The sequence below is a fragment of the Archocentrus centrarchus genome, chromosome 22 (assembly GCF_007364275.1).
Source record: "Archocentrus centrarchus isolate MPI-CPG fArcCen1 chromosome 22, fArcCen1, whole genome shotgun sequence".
Lineage (NCBI taxonomy): Eukaryota > Metazoa > Chordata > Actinopteri > Cichliformes > Cichlidae > Archocentrus > Archocentrus centrarchus.
In genome coordinates this window covers 28,075,776-28,095,785 of record NC_044367.1, presented here as the reverse complement: position 1 = coordinate 28,095,785, position 20,010 = coordinate 28,075,776, and the positions used below count along the sequence as shown (strand labels likewise).

Sequence of the window (20,010 nt, the reverse complement as noted above, 5' to 3'; positions counted from 1 at the left end):
ATTTTATCCCTGGGACAAGGACAGAAAGCAAGCCAGGCTGGCTCCTGACAGGACCTTGAACCTGCTGACTGTAATGCTTTCTGTCCAGATTTCCATGCAGTGATGAATCCAGCTTAAATTTGTGATTAGAGAGCTGTGCAAAGGTGCTGCAGGACCACAACCAGTGCCACCAGGGTGGAATGTAACACCACCGAGTGCAACTTTATGAAAATACCCGTTTCAAAATACACAGACGTGTATTTGCACTAAATATTTACATGCCAATCACGGTGGACTGGACGGTTCAGAAGAATCTGAGTCACTGTGGAAAAATGCAGGAGCGCGGTCCTAGTAGCATCAGGCTGAATTCAGCTGCAGCCAACAAAGCAGTTCTGCAAGACGTCATTTGAGCTGAAAAGTCAAGTCCAGCTAATCTGAATGTTTTCTTGCTGATGAGCCGTAAGCAGCCCAGTTTGAAGAGGCTGCGGCCCTGTGAATCACAGCTTGCTTGACAGATCTGAAAGCGGCAAACAAAGTCAGCTGATTGTTCTTGATACTGTGTCAAACTTTTCATTGCAGAAAAACAGCGTGTCAGCGTGTTAATTGATATTCATCCCAAGATTCTCCTCGCTGTTCTGTGAAGCCCTGCTCTGTTCTCCGGCTGTGGAGATGCCGTTTGGTCTTATTAAAAAGTTGTTTGATTAGCCGGCCCTGGAATGGAGGCAGTGGAAAGGTCTGGCAGCAGCAGATAAAAGGGGAATGATAAATAGGCGAAAAGCCAGCCGATTGCCAGTCAGCCACTAGAGCATCAAAACACATCCATTTCTCTCCAAAGTTGATCCAATTATTGTCAGCCACTCACAGATAGCTACTATGCTTTACTCCTTTCATTCCGGGCTAAATTGCTCTTCCCCTTTTTTGCCGATACGGCAATCGGTCATAAAGGGCCAGCCATCATTAGTGCTGTTTGAATTGGAACCCTGTAGTGTTTGGTTAAGAGGGTAAATGCAAATTTGATGAAAGAATAAGGCTGCATTTACATATCAGCCTCAGCTCACATGGGGAGGGTAAACATTCTGTTTATCTCAAGTGTCATTTTATGATTTCAGTCGAATATAAAACCGACCTTGGCCCAGTCGGAGCAAAAGACCAAGGAAATTTACTGTTGTTTAAACACATTTATTCAAGTAGAACTTGTCAACAAATCTTCTTTAACTCAGCAAATACGAGAAGAATATCAGGATGCTTCAGTCAAAGAGCAGCAGAGTCCTGAATCTGAGATCACCGCATCAGGTGCAGCAGGCGATCGTTTTTTATAAAGGACACACTGATTCAATTAAGACAAATAAAAGAATAAAAATAAATAAGACTGATTCCCAAAACTGGCAAAGACGTGGAGCCTCTGGACCACAGTAATAAATAGCTGGTTTTTATTTGTTTTCCTTTGTTTCTGTTTATTGTGGACAGTAAATGAGAAAACTGGCACAGCTGACCTGAAACCACAACATTAGGAAATGGCATCACAGCAGAAAATCTGTAAAATAATAGAAAAGATTGGGTAGCTGTGGCTAAAATGTATGATCCAATGCAAATTTTAAACCTGAATATAAAGAAGACAAACATACACAACATACGGCGCACCCTTGTTAATATCCCACGTGGAAATCAGTGCATTAGGTCATAAAGGATTTGCCTAATTCAAGAAATTTATCTCCAGTTCATGAACGGGTCAGCCAAAAATATTCAGTTAAAAATGATAAATATATATATATTTGCAGCCATCTGAAAGCATATTCCACAGAAGCAAAATTTAATTTCTGCACAGCCACAGAACTCAGTGGGCTGTTAAAAATAAGGCAAAACACTGCCATCTATGGCTATGTTCCTAGGACTGCTGAGGTCCTGTGCACCCAGCACAAAGGCAATCATGTATTCCTAGGAAAAAAAAAGTATGGCTTGTTATTTGTAAATAAGATTAATAAAATATAATTGTAATCATAAAATTGCAAACAAATGTCTGACGATTCTCAATCTAGTAAAGTAAAGAAGTGCTCTGGAACAGCGTTAACAGCAAAGTTTCTCGCATTGCTCATGAAGCTGACACGTTTTTGGCTTCCGAAATTGACAGATTAGACTGAAACCTAGATTTTCATCCAAATGGGCATCTGGTGGCCATATCCTTTAAGCAACACAATTCTGCACAAATCAGGGGTTCTGTCAGAGCTTTTCGTACCACCTGCTGTGTATCTTCCCTTCAAAATGATTGAGCCTGCCTTTATTGTCTCATCATAATTTTATCTTTACAGTTTGTTGGCCAAAATGCAACACACATTGCACATTTGTACATAAATGGGCAGCATAAAGATACTGCCAGTGTCATATACTGCATGCTGTTGTAGCTTACTATATATCTTATGGTAGATACTTCATATAAAGTAGATTTTTATTGGCAATAAAAACACATATCAGGACCAAATTTTGACTGTGATTCAAGAGTGCATTAAGGCACAATAATGAAGTGCATATAGCTGCCAGACTGGGGTAGCAGGTTGGCGGTGAAACATAGAAGAAAGCCAGATGTCAGGGCTTCTATAGCTTAGGCCTTGACCAGGCCTTCGTCTGCGGCGGCCCTTTATGTAGCTCTCTGTGTGATGCACTGGTCCCTTATGGGAGCCCCAAGGCTTTACTGGTGATGAGACGCGATCTGTCCCGTCTGTCACCTCTCTCCAACTTATTCATACACCATCCATACAGTCAGTCCTCCAAGGCCTCTAATCCCCGTCTCCCGAGGTGGCGTGCAGACAGGGAAGCAGACAGGCGGGCAGGTTGCAAGTCTGTTCATAAGATGTTTAACACGCTGAGTATGATGACGCGTTTCACATTTACAAAATTTCAGCAATGCTATCAGCATGAGGATGCAAAACAGTGGGTTATTTCTGCAAGTAGAATTTGTGATTCCTACAAAAATGTGCAAATGCATCAGTTACAGAAAGACACTGAATGAGCCACGTGCCCAAATTTACATCTGCATGTACAGATGCAGCAACGCAGGTCAGGAGTAAGATCATTACTCCACATTTTGACTCCACAATTAAATTTTCATGTAGCTTTTATCCTTTTTTTTTTAATGTTAGTGGGATACAATTCCATATTTACATTTTCCAAACACACTTCAGTCACTCTGGAAAAGTTTAAAAAAAACAACAAACAAACTCAAAAGTGTTCAGGTCCATAATTAAAAAAAAAAAAAAAAAATCTGCTTATGAAAACTCAGTTTTACTGAAATCTTCACGTGGTAATATTCATAAACGTGGCGAGCTGTTGGGCTGCATTATGAATTGGAGCTACTTCAGCACCCCTGTGACCACACACGAGAGTAAATTTGCTCAGCACGTCATCTCCTGATGTTTACAAACAAATACAGAAAGAGTTTATGTAATGCATTTATTTAAACAAGACCTAAGAAATGAGCAAATAGATCATTCTTAGGGATTCTTTGCTTTGCAAACACGCCTATTATAGATTAAAGTTTGACAGTATGCCAAAGTTATCAAGGTAAACTAGAGCTGTGACTGACAACTGAAAGTGGTTTCTCTTTGTTCTCAGACTGAGTGAGAGAGAGAAAAGCAATAAATAAAGAGGTTCAGCAAGTCTTACTGTGCGGCACTTGTTTTACCTTCCTCCGTGCTGGAAGCACCATCAATTAACCGGGGACAACCTGACCACTCCCTTCAAGGATCAGCACAAAAAGACTGACCTGGGACAGACACACAGGGTTCACCTCAGAGCCCATTAATCAAGTGTCACGCTTGTGTGTGTGTGGATGAGGTCACATCCTGGCACGCTGTGTTGCAACTGCTAGGTCACGTACAGGGCACTCAATAAGAAACAACATCTTAATAATGCAGAAGTAAAATTTAAAAAAATAGGAAGTATGATTTGTGTTGCTGCCTTCCTGTTGAATACAGATTCACTGTGTGATCAGGAATGTTTGTCAAACTCAAATAGTATTGTTTTTCCTGCAGAGATTAACCTGTTTAATGCAGAGAGCAATCATCCATTGAGGTTGCACTGCAGTGCGTTTGTGCATTTAGAGCGGCTGAGTGTGTTTTGGTGTGTGCGTGAGACAAAGACCACCTGTGCAGTGGAGGGAGCCAGTGAATTCGGAGCCAGAGTGTGCTCTGTCAATTGGCATTTGATTTGCCACTCAGCAGACTCGGCTCTGGCTGACTCACTTAGCAGGCCACACCCGCTTTTCTCCATCTTTCTCCCCCTGCCTTTCCCTTTTCTTCTCCCTCCACACAAGGTGTATCCACAGGTTCATCTTCAGGCCAGCACTGTTGACACACATACTTCACTGCACGTGGCTCACACCCATGTCTTTCAGTGGCTTGTGCTGAGCAGCATTAAGAAAAGAAAAAAAAAAATCATCTTGTAAACTATTCACTATCAAGACATGACGTTGATGATTTCTTTGAACAATGTGTGGAAATGTAACTGTTGTGAGCGTAGGAAAATATCAGAGAAACGTATTTTTTTATGTGTGGTTAGCACTGTTGCTGCACAGCATGAAGGCCTCTCTGCGTGGGGTTCGCATGTTCTCGCTTCCTCCCACGGTCCATCAGCATCAGCGTCAGGCTGATGCTGAACTGCCCAGAGGTGTGAGCGGTTGTCTGTCTGTGTTAGCCCTGCGACAGGCTGGCGACCTGTCCAGGGTGTACCCCCCCCACCCCGTGACCCTGAATAAGTGGAAGAAAATGGATGGATGGACTTCTTTTCATGGTGCTTTCAACCAGCCCACACAGGTGTAGTGTATGTTGCTGTTCGCTGCCATGTGATCATCTGCACCCTGAACTGTGGTGAGACTAAAATATTTATATTGTGCTCAAATCACGAGAGATTGCATGTTCCAAAGCGGGTTTTTATTTTTAATGCACACCTACCAACGTAATGCGCGTCTGAGTCTGAAATGAGAGGACCATAGCACAGGTATTAGTAAAAGCCACATCTGAGTGGCACCACAGGGAAGCAGGTGGCAGACAGTAGCAGAGAGCTGAATGGATCCCACAGCCAGAAAAAGATCACAGATGCACATGGAAGCCTGTTTATTGTACACATTGTGCCTCAGAGTTCACAGGAAGGTTTCACTGACGAAATAATGTGAGGGCAGCGGTAGATAACCTAATGCATGCTACTTGAATTGAATGAAACAAGAAATGAAACAGCACAAATGGACATTTGAATTTTGAAGTCCCCTTATGAACAGTGAAACACTTTCTCTCCTTCTAACAATTAATCTCGTTCATATCAGGCTTCAAAAAGGTCCTAAAAGATTCCTAGTGCACTTTAATGAGAGACATAATGCACAGAGTGTGCATGAGCTAGATTAGTACCAGCCTTTTTAATATTAAATAGATATGTTAGATTTCCAACAGTGTTTTCATGTTCGGGATCACAAGTTTTGTATGAAAAAGCCTGAAACGCTGGAAAACTACACTTGATTATTCATCCAGTTTAGAAAAACAACAGAGTTTAGTTTCCTTTTAAATGCACTGGAAAGGCTCGTATAATCAGCAGTTATGCAGATTTAATCAAAAACACATTTGCTTTTCCACATTTTATGACATCACAACCGAAACAGCAGTGCAAAGATATTAATCTTTGCAATGAAAACAAAATGGATTTCAGAAACTTCTCGACTGAAGCTGCATTTTCATTTTGCTTCGACAGGTTCATTCACGAAGCCTCTGAGGGTGTGGAGCATAACGTGAGGCCAACCACATCAAACACCCGATTAAATGACGGTGCGATGCCAGAGGGTACGCAACGAGAATTGTTGCAGTGAAACGTCTCGCTGTGAGTCTCCTTCTTTGGAATCCTGTCTGAACCTTCATCCCACACAGAGCCGCGTCAAAACCAAAATTCCTGCTAAGAGTACAACACAAATAGCCCACCACTCCCTGTGGGAACAAAGCACATCTGTCTGCAGAGCTGTGTGACAAAAGGGACAAAGCTCCTCTGCGCTGCAGCGATGGCAGTCAGAGGAGATGGCTGAAACAAGTGAAACCTCAGGTGAGAGCTTTAGGCTCCCGTGACAGAAGACAAGTTTGGAAGCTTTAGACAAAAGTGGGAGAATTTTTAAGTTGTTGTGCGTTTCTTCCATTTGTGTCTCTAGAAACTCATAAGCTGTGCGGTGCAGGCCTGAGAATCCTTTGCATGTCGGCTTATTCAGGAAAAAGTGGAGGTCAGTTTCCATTTGCAGAGACAGACGTGAGGGAAGGTGTCCACTGCGATAAGCAGCTAATTGATCGGGTGGCCCAGACAATAGGAGGGTGCCACCCGGTCACATTCCTCACACGCCAGTCAGTCTGTCAGTGACCCTGAAACTGAGCCCACTTTCCCAATTAGGGTCATTAGTGTGAGCCACTAAGTGCCCCGGTCACACATGGCTGCAAACCAGGCCCGCTTTGGCACCGGTGAAACACCACAAGCAAAACACCACAATAAAAGGTCCATCTCAGGGTTTTTACCCAGCTCTGCCTGAGACGTCCATCAAGGCCTTTGGAGGATTTTCAGTGGAAATGCAATCAGCAGTCTGAGGGATGTCCACAGTTTTAAGGTACTTAAAAAATAAATAAACATTTTGTGAAGGTTAATGATTCAGCGCAGGACTCGAGCTTGTAAGAATGAGAACAGACGTTGGCAGTTACAGAGCTGCTAACTGCTGACTTAAAGGCACCAGACTGACAGTTGTGGCAGTTGCTTAATTTATCACTGATGCAGAGAAGAGCAGACCACAAGATTCCCCGTGCTATGGTGTGTTTTCATGAACGCGAACCAGTGAAATGCCTCCTAACCACCATTCTTTTTCGGACTATCTGTATGAGCTCGGCCTATTATCACTCTCATGCCATATGGAAATAGATATTGATTCCGTGGATGATATTTTCCTATTCCTCACAATAGTCTTTCTAATCACGGACCCATTTTAAATCCTGGAATTGAAAAGAAAACAGAGGCATTTGAATCTGCGGTCACATTTCAGTTTTTTTGTGCCGTCTCTGGAAAATTTTGTGACGTTAACGTATAGCAGATGTTGTTGCTCATTTGACTGCTAATTTGGTTAGACACTTTAAATGTTGCTTCGAAATATCCGTTTATGGATATGAGAACAACGATGTTAATGGGCCAGCATCGTCACGTGACTGCCTGCGAGCCAGCTGCAGTGCTTCTTGTTCGGCCCTCTGACAGTGACGATGCTGGGGCAGCAGATTATTTGGTTGCCTCTGTTGTGACAGTTTTCATAGAGTATTCAGAGACATGTTTTAAGCTACACACTGGCTGCTCAGGCTAATTTAGTTGGAATTAGCAGGCTGTCCTGATGTTAGGCCTGTCTCATATTGTTAGGCAGATCTGAACAACATTTCTTTAAAGTGTGCAGCATTGTTTCATTTCATATCTCCTTGGCTGTGAGGATTTAGCATACACGCTTTGTTTTCTCTCTCCTATGATTTGAACACTAAGTGCACCTGCATTCAAGTCAGCCATTTACAGGCGCTGGGGCTTTATCTCGAGATAAGGCATGCTGAGAGATTTGGAAGGTGGCAGAACACTAAAATAATCAGTCATCAACTTTCACATTTGAGAAACAATAAAGCAAAATGAAGGAGAAAACAGAGCAGGAGAGATTAGTGCTAAAGCTGTTGCTAGGCTGGAGAAAAGAAGCCTCTCAGCTGTGCAGCTGGGAGCTGTGCAGATTCATCAGGTGAGGCTCACATAGCAAGCTGAGCCTGCTAGCAAGGCGCTGAAAGGTGCTAAAGTGCTGTTTAAACACAAAATGTCTCTTAATAGTACGAATGTGAAGAAAGGAATAAAGGCGGCGACTTAGATCTTCTCTGATAACTGAGGAGATGATGGGAAAATGCAGAATGCATGTTAACACCAAACAGCAGGGTGGTGAAATGCAGGCAAGTTTCAGAAAGCACGAAAATATGGTGTAATGTGAAGATAATGTACACCGCAACACACAAAGAGACTACATCAGCGCTGTATTTATTTGTGGAAAGCTGTAATATTATACTAATGTCAATAAATTCTCTAATAACACAAACGAGATGTACACAGTAAGTGTACTCAGTGCCTCCAGTGTGTTTGTTTGATGAGTTGTCTGGCTTGTAGTGTCTGAAGCCGCTCACCTTGCTCTCTGTCATAAAGAGGCTGTTTGCACAGAGATCCACAGACTTACTGCACATCACACTGAAAAGCAGAGCTCTCAGAAAGCTAGCTGTCGATCTGCTGATCTCAACGGCGTGTTGATAAAGCAAAGCAAAAATAATCAGCCAGCCTGTTTGTACAATTGCTAAGCCAACTGCCCTCAGCCAGTGAGTGAGTGCTGTCCATGGCTCCAGCTGTGGCATCTTGCAGATAATCATGCCAAAAAAAAAAAGAAAAAGAAAAAAAAAGTGAGCCATATTTGTTTATTGCAACTAGCTTATGTGCTGAAAGTAAGAAACCATTCTTACTTCATTCCTGGGAATTCATTTGGAGTTTGGAGCATCTTTGTTTAAATACTAACTATAAAATGTGTTTATTTATTTGAAAAACACACAAAAAGGTGAAAAACAGAAAAAAAATACAGATGAAAACATTTTTTTTTTTAAATGTAAAAATGATTTATTGTTATAGTGAGCACCATTGCCCTCCAGTGGTCATCTTTGGCCTTAGTACAGATGGATGGATGGAGACACACACACACACACACACACACACACACACACACACACACACACACACTGCACTAAACCAACACGGCTATGGTCATCAAAAATATTGCACTTCACTATTACCACAGCCATAGCCAGTGCTTGCCAAGCTATCACTGCATACAATCCCTCTTATTGTCTTATCATTGTTCCGACAGGTGGTCTTACCTGGCTGTGGCTGGGAAGTACACAGATATGAAGGGGATGTGTAGGGCAATAAAGCCATAACTGCTTGCTTGTACTGAGGAGACGTTACGCACAGAGCACCACCTGTTAGACGTGAGTGCTCTTTATCAGCAGCTGGCCGGTGTTTTACAGCACTTCTTTTTACAGTGGCTGTGATTAGCACAAAAGGTCAGGAGGAAAATGGAGAAGCCGTGTTTTCATCTGGACGTGTGAAACAGTTCATATCTGCTAGACTGTGTTTTAATCTGCGGGCGATAAGATCTGTTTTTCAGCATTTCTTCCACTGAGCAAATGAAACCGGTCAGCATCGAACCTTATTCTGCAGCGCCACCTTGTGCCTGATGCAGTGCACTGCAAAAGTCCCGCTGTGGATGAGAGAGGTTTATAGGTGCATGTGTGTTCATGCATCCATCCAACCTCTTCTGCTTATCCTGTTCAGGGTCGCTGGAGCCTATCCCAGCTGACAGAGGGCGAGAGGCAGGAAGGAAGGAGGAAACCGGAGTACCCGGAGGAACCCCACGCAGACACGGGGAGAACACGCAGACTCCACACAGAGAGGCCCGGGCAGAGGCGGAATCAAACCGAGACCTTCTAGATGTCATTCTAGCTGTGAGGCAGCAGTGCTAACCACCACACCACCATGTGTTTATGCAATAGACTACATTTACATGACAACAGTAATGCAAGAAACACGGAGAGCAAACTCTGCAGTAATAGACAAGCAGACTTACATCATTAGGACTACCAGAATTAAAGCTTTGCCTGAAATGATGATGATGATGATGAAATACTTTAATTTGATAAAGAAAGTGGTTTTAAACTAATTGCTCACAAATAAGTAGCATGGTTACATAATAACATGTCAGTGGTACACACTTTAACTTTATATAAACCGAAACAACAAAACACACACACCAGGTCACTAACATCCATCCATTTAACCACATATCCGGCCCTGGGTCACAGGGTGCCAATCCCAGCTGTCAGAGGGTTAGAGGCAGGGTGGACCATAGACCAGTGACCTGGGCTGCTCCATCAGAGAGAAACACACAGATCCAATATAGAATCACCAGTTAACCCAGCACGCATGTGGACTACGGGAGGAAGCCAGAGTGCCTGAAGGAGAACGTGGAAATTGGCTGGGGCTGTGCTTATGTAGGTTCAGCTGTCCCTGCAGCAGCAGTGCCTCTGAGGTGCTCAGTAAATCCTCTGTTTAGGTCCATGTTTCAGTTTACATCAAACGTTTGTGCATTAAACTTTCGCCTCTACTTCTCGCTGCCACAAAGGCAGTGCTCTTTTATCTGGCTATACTTGTGTTGAACACACATCCTTGTCAGCAGCAGTGTGATGTGGTGCCTTTGCTGGGTGTTTTTTATGTGCAAGTTCTTATGTGGTACCGTGCTAACATCATGAATGAGGCACAGCTGTAAAATCACTATGGTAACTAGATTATTTGTCACAATTATTGATTGATTTTAATGGCAAACATGTTTTTATTGTACTGTCATGTAAACATCACATTGCTTTCATATCCCTGTTGTGCTACATTTCTGCACAAATTGTTGCATCAAAATAAAACTGGTCCTCCACCCTCACCAAATTAACTCTTAGAAGAAAAATAAAAAACTTACAATAAAAATATCACTTAAAAAACTGTACTGAAAGTTAACACAAAATTAGACCAACAGGCACTACTTTCGCTTTTATACTGTGACACATTCCTGTTCATTAAAATCTCTTTACTTAAATTATTCGTCTTTCGGCTGCTCCCTTTAGGGGTCGCCTCCATCTCACCCCATCCCAGCATCCTCCTCTGTCACACCAACCCTCTGCACGTCCTCCTTCACCACATCCATAAACTCCTCTGAGGTCTTCCTCTTTTCCTCCTGCCTGGCAGCTCCATATTCAGCATCCTTGGTCCAGCATATCAACCATCCCTCCTCTGCACATGTTCAAACCATCTCAGCCTTGTTTCTCTAAATTTGACTCCAAACTGCAACCTGAGCTCCCTCTCACGTACTCGTTTCTAATCCTGTTCCTCCTGATGTCTCCCACTGAAAATCTTCACATCTTCAGCTCGGCCTCCTGATTTTTTGTCAGTACCACCGTCTCCAAACCATCACAGCAGGTTTCTCTACCATCTTGTAAACCTTCCCTTCACTCTTGCTGCTCTCCTTCTGTCACCAATCACCCATCTCCACCGTGCCTGCACTCTCTTCTTCACCTCTCTCGTCTGTTGCTTTGAATGGCTGACCTCAGGTATTTAAGCTTGTCCACCTTCACTACCTCTGCTCCTAGCAGCTTCACTGTTACACCTGTCTCACTCTCATTCATTTTTTCGTCCCTTTTTTTTTCTCTAAGAGACCGGCCCACAATTTAGAGAGGGCGGCCCATTGGCCCATCTTCAATATAGACAGTGGACAGAACCAATCAGGATATAGGATTAAAGCGGCTCCACCCTTTCTCTGCGTGGTGCAGAACACCGAAACTACTCCCGCTAGTAGTTTCAGTGTTGAACGTGTGTTAAAGGAGGGGCAATATGGAGAAACCGAAGCGGCAGAAAGGGGGTGCGGAGAAGTTACATGTGAAGAAATTAAAGAGCGTCGCTGTAGATGCTACAAAATGTGTAAAGATCACAGACATGTTCGCTGCTGTAGCCTCCACGTCCTCTGTAACAGTAATGCTGCAGCAACAGCAGCTGTAGGCCAGAGGCATAGGTGACATATGCGGCTGCATAGGGCCCCCTGACCACCAGGGGCCCCCCAAGCTCGCCCACATTTGTCATGAAACTTTTTTGGTTTTAATTTTTTACAAATGCCAATTTCCTAAAAGGAAGAAGAGACTATTCTAACTGTCCAGATTTGTACACTTGTAACAACACTAATTTAATGAGTAGGCTACACTCTAATATTTCTGTCTCAGAGTGATGCTGAAAAGCTAGTTCATGCATCTGTTACTTCCAGGATGGACTATTGTAATTCATTATTATCAGGCTGTCCTAAAAGCTCCCTGAAAAGCCTTCAGCTGATCCAAAATGCTGCAGCTAGAGTACTGACAGGGACTAGAAAGAGAGAGCAGATTTCTCCCATATTGGCTTCTCTTCATTGGTTCATAATATCGTATCACCCCAACAGAGCACTTTACTCTCAGACTGCTGGCTTACTTGTGGTTCCTAGGATACTTAAGAGTAGAATGGGAGGCAGAGCCTTCAGCTTTCAGGCCCCTCTTCTGCGGGACCAGCTCTCAGTTTGGATTCAGGCGACAGACACCCTCTCTATTTTTAAGATTAGGATGAACGATGGGTTTTCTCTGTAATTATTGTGGGGTCTTTACCTTACACTATAAAGTGCCTTGAGATGTGTGTTTGTTGTGAGTTGGCACTGTATAAATAAAATGTAATTGAATTGAAAAGGCTGAAACTGTAATATATCCTAAAAATAAATAAATAAATAAATCAACTTTAACCCTCCAGCATTAATAACAATTAAGTTCAGGGGACAATGAAGTGGTATGAAGGGGGCCCCAAATCAAATATTGCTTAGGTCCCCTTCAAGGCTTGGACAGACTCTGCTGTAGGTGAAGACAGCAGCAGTGTGATGAGCAATGGCAATTGATTAATATCAATATTTATTTACATTTGCATACTTCCCCAAATCTGGCAGCCACGGCACCTTAAATCTGATAAAATAGCAAACGGTCAAGGCCGAGAAGTGTTGGATGAGCAGCAAGTGTCCATTTTAGGCTGCATCACAGCATTTTAGATATTTAGGTTAAAGGTGTGCTGAAAGGCTGCACAGTAGTTAATTTGTAGCCTCTGTGCTGGTTAAACATGTTTTAAAAAGCCCTCAAGCAGGTGAAATAACAGATTTTAAAAAACTAAATGATACGTCAAAGCTTTGCAATTTAAGCATTACTAAAGTAAGTTAAAAAAAAAAAAAAGTATAAAAGTATTATTAGCAAAAGGTATGCCCACACTGAATGATGCTACTTTCCCACCACCGAGGTTCCGGAGCCGGAGCAAGTTCCCGTGCTGATCCCAATGAACCGGCGAAACGCTTAAGAACGGGCCCGCGTTCCCACCGCGTTTCTGTGAACTGCTCCGCCTAACGGCTCCGGAACCCTGTTGGTGGGAAAGAGGCTTAAGAGTAAAACAGTGTCAAATGCTTCTAAGACATAGTTGCGGGCCGGTCTAAGCCAAAAATGCCAGGGCCGATTTTTTGTCCCAGTCCAGCCCTGGCATGAAGCCATCCAGCTGCTCACTGATCATCACCCCTCTTCTTAAACTAGCTTCAACACCTCTTTTCCACATCTTCATGGTGTGGCTCATGAACTTTATCGCTCTGTAGTTACTACAGCTCTGCACATCACCCTTGTTCTTGAAAACTGGCACCAGTACACTTCTTCCCCATTCCTCGGACATCCTCTCACTCTGCACGATTGTGTTAAACAATCTAATCAAAAAGTTTACAGCCCTCTCCAAGACATCTCCATACCTCCACAGGTATGTCATCTGGACCAACTACCATTCCACTCTTCATCCTCTTCGTAGCTGCCCTCACTTCCTCCTTACTAATGCACTTCCTGATTCACTTATTTTGCCACACTGGAAAAATAAGTGTAACATATCTTTTTCCCAGTATGTTGACCCTTTTCCTGAAGTGTTTATTGGACACTTATCTTTGGCCAAATGGAGTGTGACTGTGTTGGTGAATTTAGTGCATCTTTGTGAGCTGGGTGGATGTGCTAATGCCCTGCACAGGCTCACGATTATAGATGTCTGAGTTGATGTTTGAGGATTCATGTTAGTTGCCACTGTAATGTTTTTCTTGGCCTTCATGCATTCATGGCTGCAGTCTGCGGTGTGTTTATCAGGCGGCTGAATAAATGAGTTGTGTTGCTTTGTGGCACAGACACAGTTTTACAGCACTCTTTGGACATGATTCCTTCTTGATTAACATCACCTCCATTAAACCCGAATTATTTCCAAACAGATGATGAGCCATTTTGAGGGACAAGCTCATCATCTGCTGTACTGTATGTATTTTCTGTAATGCTCAACCAGATTAGATTAATTGTGCGTCCCCAACTGTAACCTTTGTTAAACATGTGACCTGGTCCAGACCAGGTTCTGTTCAGAGTTTTGACTTTAAATTCAACTTTAAAGAATTCAGCTTTACTTGTTTTGTTTTTTTCTCATCAGAGACATACTATAAGTACAATATATAGCAGATTTTCTACTGATGGAATATCTGCTGAACTGTACCTTAACCTACTAAAATCACCAAATGAAGCCATGTAGTCAAGTTACAGCAATGCAAACTGTCTCACATTGTCAAAGGTATTTGTATGCATTAAGCTGGTAATGCAGAAAATGAATACATACATTTGTTTTATGCACAGTCGTACACTGCAGTTACTGGAGGGCCCTGGATAAATATGCAAACACCTGTTTGACTGAAGTTGCTTCTTAATGTGGAATTTTTTTACTAACATTAGAGGAGTAGGTTCACCGCGGTTAATCGATAACGGCGGTACAAAAGCCGAACGGATCACAGGGTTATTGTAAATTATAAATTCGAGTTCTGTCTGTGTTTTAACCCTACGTACCCTCTGATATAATTTAATAATATCAACACTTGTCAGTAAATCAGAAATAAAAAAACGGATATGTGTTAAATAATTCAGATATTTTTTGTTTTTCCTCCAAAGTCCCCTCAAAGCTCTGGCCGGTTTTATCCCGTAGCGTACAGACTGTAAAATCACTGTTTACCTCATGAAGCGTCCAAGGCTGTTTCCTCTGGAGGAGGCCGGAAAACTCTGCGAAGAGTCCGAAACCTGTCGATGAGTCAGAGCAGCTCAGTTCTGTCCGGTGACAGCGATTCTGCTGTTAGCAGCTGTTAGCAATTGTTAGCCGCTGTTAGCTGTGGTTAGCAATTGTTAGCCCGGACTGCTGAAACTTTCTTGGAGGTGGATCTAATGTTGTGGGCGATTCGGACACTGAGCAAATAAACTCTCATATGATGTGAGAATGTAATCAAACTGTTTATAAGGCGAAAGTGTGATATATATATATTTTTTTTTTTGGGGGGGGGGGGGGTCACTGGAGTCTAATTTTAGCTGGCATAATGTTAGCTTATAAGCAGCTGTTGTTGATTAACCAGCTCCTGCCAGCTGTCTGTAAAGGAAGGGTCGCAGGTTCGATCTGCTAAAAATTATGAACTGTGACAGTATTGGGAATAAATAAGCATGAGGTGATAATGAGGTGATATGTAGATACTGATTAAAGTTGTTGAATCTCATCAGAACATTATTTTTTCAGCTTTAGGAATGCTGCATTGAGTTTTAGTAGTGAAACAATCACAGACCTCTCAGGTGATATGTAGTAGATGCTGATCAACTGATTTTTTTTTTAACTCAATTTTAATTTGTTTTCTAGTCAAATGCGACTTTTATGTTCATTGAAAGTAAATTTTTGTTATTGTTTGCAGAAATAAGTATTTCATATATGCAAATCAACCGTCGTCAGTATCCCCCTAGTGTAAAGTTGCTGTGTGTAGATGTGTGTCTAACACTCGTATTTGTTTGTTACTTCCTGTTTTATTTTGGTAGTCATTTGTCTCCTGTGTGTGCTGTTATTAGTGCTGTTTCCCCTTAAGTCCTTGTCTCAGTGTGTGTTTACCTCCTGAGTGTGTCGCCTGCCTTGGCTTCTGTTTGCCTCGTTGCCTCTGTTGGATTTTTTAATGAGTCAAATTAAAGGCTTGCCTTTGGTTATTCAGTCTGTCTTGGAGTCTGCATTTGGGTTATGTTCTTGCAATTCATGACAGCAATACTGCAAACTAACCAGTTTAGCCTGTGCTATTTGTACCAACCTCCCTAGTGCAATATTTTCATGGAAGCTTTGAATAACACAAACTATACTTCTGTCTGTTTTGCAAGATGTTTCACAAAAACATAGTTCAGCAACCAACGAACAGCTCTAATATCTGGTTTACAAACTCTAGAATGAATTACAAAATTAGATGTAAGAATTAAAGTTCCAGTTCATAAAATTTCACTTTGTTACCTTTGAAAAATAATCTCTCATCTTCCTCACCTGTCCTGGATTACCTGGCAGACACGTTGCCTGACAAAGTGCACAGAAGCAATTTGTGTGTTTGATATTTGTTGTGCTGTTTGAAAAGCTGCATTTTAAACTACACTTTAAAAAGCTACTGTATTTATGCGTTCTCCTCTTCTGTAGAGCTCGCTAGATGCTGGAGTACCACAACTGCAATTTCATTTACAACTGCACCAAGAACGCATCACATAGAGGAGAAATTAAAAAGTGATGTGTTGAAGGAGTAAGTGGCCGGTGGGATGTCATTTTCTTATTACTGGCCAAGTATCTCCAGTCTGTCACTGGGGGGAAAAAGCCAGGCTGCAGCACATGAAAAATTAAATCATTCCACAGTACCTGGTTATTAACCTGCCTATCTGATTTAATTGCTTATTAACTGAAGGTGCTGGAACAGCATCCACGTAAACAATAACAAAGCAATGCATGCAGCCTTCTAAGGAACCTCTTTTAAAAAGTCACATTATTCCCATGCAGGTGCTTTCAGATTGGACCTCTCACTTTGGGCTGCCGTCCTTCCCTAAAGGGCGTCTCTGGACTACATAAGGGATACACCATATCACCAAAAGTATTCACTCGTCTGCCTTCACACACAAATGAACCTGAGTAACATCTCATTCATTCATAATATGACGTGGGCCCACCCTTTGCAGCTATAACAGCTTCAGCTCTTCCGGGAAGTCTTTCCACAGGTTTAGGAGTGTTTATGGGAATTTCTAACCATTCCCCCAGAAGCACATCTGTGAGGTCAGACACTGATGTTGGAGAGAAGGCCTGGCTCACAGTCTCCACTCGAATCCATCCCAAAGGTGTTCTATCAGGCTGAGGTCAGGACTCTGTGCAGGCCAGTCAAGTTCTTCCACACCAAACTGGCTCATCCATGTCTTTATGGAGCTGCTTTGTGCACTGGTGTGCAGTCATGTTGGAACAGGAAGGGGCCATCCCCAAACTGTTCCCACAGAGTTGGGAGCATCAGATTGTCCCAAATGTCTTGGTATGCTGAAGCATTCATATTTCCTTTTCACTGGAACTAAGGGGTCGAGCCCAACTCCTGAAAAGCACCCCCACACCATAACCCCCCCTCCACCAAACTACACAATGCAGTCAGACAGGTACCGTTCCCCTGCCAACCACCAAACCCAGACTCCTCCATCAGATTGGCAGATGGAGAAGGACTGTAGTGATTGACTCTGCAGAAAGTTGGTGACCTCTGTGCACTATGACCCTCAGCATCCACTGACCCGCTCTGTGATGTTACGTGGCCTACCACTTCATGGCTGAGCTGCAGTCGTTCCCAATCGCTTCCACTTTGTTATAATCCCACTAACAGCTGACTGTGGAATATTTAGTAGTGACTGGACTTGTTGCACAGGTATCATCCTATCACGGTACCACGCTGGAACGCTGGAGCTCCTGAGAGCGACCCATTCTTTCACTGATGTTTGTAGAAGCAGTCTGCATGCCTAGGTGCTGGTTTATACACCTGTGGAAGCGACTGGAACACCTGGATTCAGTGATGTGGATGGTGAGTGAACACTTTTGGAAATATAGTGCATGTCGAGAGAGATGTCAGTCAGGTTTGATCCACATGTAACTAACACGTCCTGGGAGGTAAAAATACTCATGTGTCTGTGTAGGTAAGGTTCAGGGAGTAACTCTATTTTATCTTCCTCTAATTTTCTTCTGTTCATTTCTCCTTCACAGTCATTTATTACATATTTTGGTTCATGTCATATTCAAAAATATGAAGTGCCCCAAAATACTTGCTTCAAATAATGAAGCAAAATTTAAATTTTTCAGTCTTTTTAATTAGATTTTCAAGACCACATTATTCACTAAAAGCATGCCTGTTGAAGTGTGAATACAATCGTGTGTTAAGGAGCATTTTTGAATTACAATCAGCAGGATGCAATTAAAAAGCTCTTTAGCTCTCCTCCCTTCATTTTTCCAACAGCCATGTTCTGCTAATGGCTTTGGATCATGGCTAAGCCTTACTGCAAATGGCTCTTAATCCAGTGGGCCTGCGTTTGGTTACCTGAGGGAAATACTATCCAGGCTTGCTGCTACCCCCACTGCAAGCTTCCAGATTAGTCCAATATATATTAATCCCTCCATTTATCTTTGTCAACTAAGGGCCAAAAATAATTTAAGAGTGAGTAAATAAAAGCCAGTGCAATAAAAGAGGCATGCCTCCGACAGAAGGCAGGTGCTTGCCACCTCATGCAACTCGTCCCTGCCACTGACTCTCTAATGAGCTTCTCCGTATGGTAAATATGGCTCTGCTCATTTTGCTCATCAACATTTCATGGGTTAGGTGATTATCCTTTTCAAGCAAACAGGGGATGTTTCAGAGTTTCTAAAATGGAAAAATAGTCATCAAAAACACATGACGCCTCACAGCATGAGTGTTTATTTAGGAGATGAAAAGAATGGAGAATTTTAGAGGAAAAAAATTCTTATTTAGAATAAGATCCAAACGTGTTCTTGAAACAAATTGTGGCAAGACCTAACAATCTGTTTGGAAGTAGAGCTAACATCACACATGTTCACCGGTTAAACCTTTAAGTTGCTCAAATTCTTCTCGTGTGCTTGTAGACACTGATCAGCTGAACCCTGCGGGACACGTCCAGAGTCTGACATTTACTGTTAGGTGGGCGACTAATAAATACAAGAGCAAGGGTATACCACAGAAGGAATGTGTCTGAAGTTTCGCCAGAAGGTCCAAATATGATTTCAGTCTGATTTCAGGAGGTTACTAGCTTCAAATATTTTTTAAAAGAAGCAGTAAACTTTGGAAATAGGAGGTGCAGTTATCGTGAGATATATATATATATATTTTTACAAGAGAACGACTCAGCAGAAATAAAAGTCTCTGAGTTGATGTGTAGATTGTCCTTGTGTCGTGCTGGTGGAACTCATTACAGACGGTATGCCTCTGGAAAACACACCCACAGACATGCTGGTGCAGCCCCATGGTTTCATAGCAGGCTGCAGATACACCATCAAAGGTGGGGCTACCTGTGTAAAAGACCTCATAAGGATCAAGAATGGCACTGGATCTTACTTTAACATTTCATGGGCTTCAGATTTTCTCAGGGATTTTTGTTGGAAAATAGTGCAACTTTTTTCTACTCCTAAAAAGTGAAGAAGAGTGTGTGTGTGTGTGTGTGGGGGGGGGGCAGTCAGACGTGAACTCTGTCTCCTGGCTGACAGATGTGCAGTTCATGCCACCGTCGCCCTTCTAACCTCCTGATGTGGACTCTGTCTCTAAAAGGAGAGAGTATCTTCCAGTGGCTGATTTTTGTCAGGAGGCAGAGCAGCGTTAAATTACACCCAGGGCTGAGAATGCACTGATGTGACTGACAAACTGAGGGACTCTGACCTTTTTTTACAGTGATGTGTCAGCCACAGCCTGCCTTTATTCTAAATGGGGCCATAATTTGCAGTATGAACATCACTGTATTAAATAAGACTTAAAACTACCACAAACTCATAAGGAAAGCGCTCACATAGGTCATATGACTAAATAAATAAATTCTCTATAGTGCTTCTTTCCTTGAATTAAAGCTATTGAATTTTTTTCTCATGCCACCAAAAAGTCAACAGTACGCCACTGTGGCAAAGAAATCCTGCAGAGCAATTTTTGTTTGTTTGCTTCAAAAACTATTTATTTTTTGATCCAAGATTTATAAGCGACCATCTGCAAAGCTCAGCTGGATTATTTACCCAAAGAAAATATGCTGGTGAAAAATTCATGTCTGTGTGTCAGTCTGACCCTTGGTCATCTTCTGCCTCTCCCAGAAAAGCCCCTCAGTGCTGCTGAGTGACAGGGCTGGAGAGGAGGGAGGCCAGGCTGCCCCCCCCCCCCCCCCCCTCCCCAGCCTGTGCCATCCCCCCCCCCCCCCCCCCCCGCCTTTTTTTCCACATGAGAAGAAAGGACAGCTGCTGACAGCTAAACATGTGCTCTGT

At 42.7% G+C, this 20,010-nt stretch overlaps 1 long non-coding RNA gene across 1 annotated transcript in view; it reads right to left on the bottom strand.

The window, feature by feature from the left end:
* The window catches only part of LOC115772220 (uncharacterized), a 28,848-nt gene extending 14,016 nt beyond the window's left edge, over positions 1 to 14,832 (bottom strand). Inside the window, exon 1 of the long non-coding RNA XR_004019024.1 lies at positions 14,698 to 14,832. This is a non-coding gene — a long non-coding RNA (uncharacterized LOC115772220). The remainder of the gene's footprint in view (positions 1 to 14,697) is intronic.
* Positions 14,833 to 20,010: the final 5,178 nt, after the last annotated feature.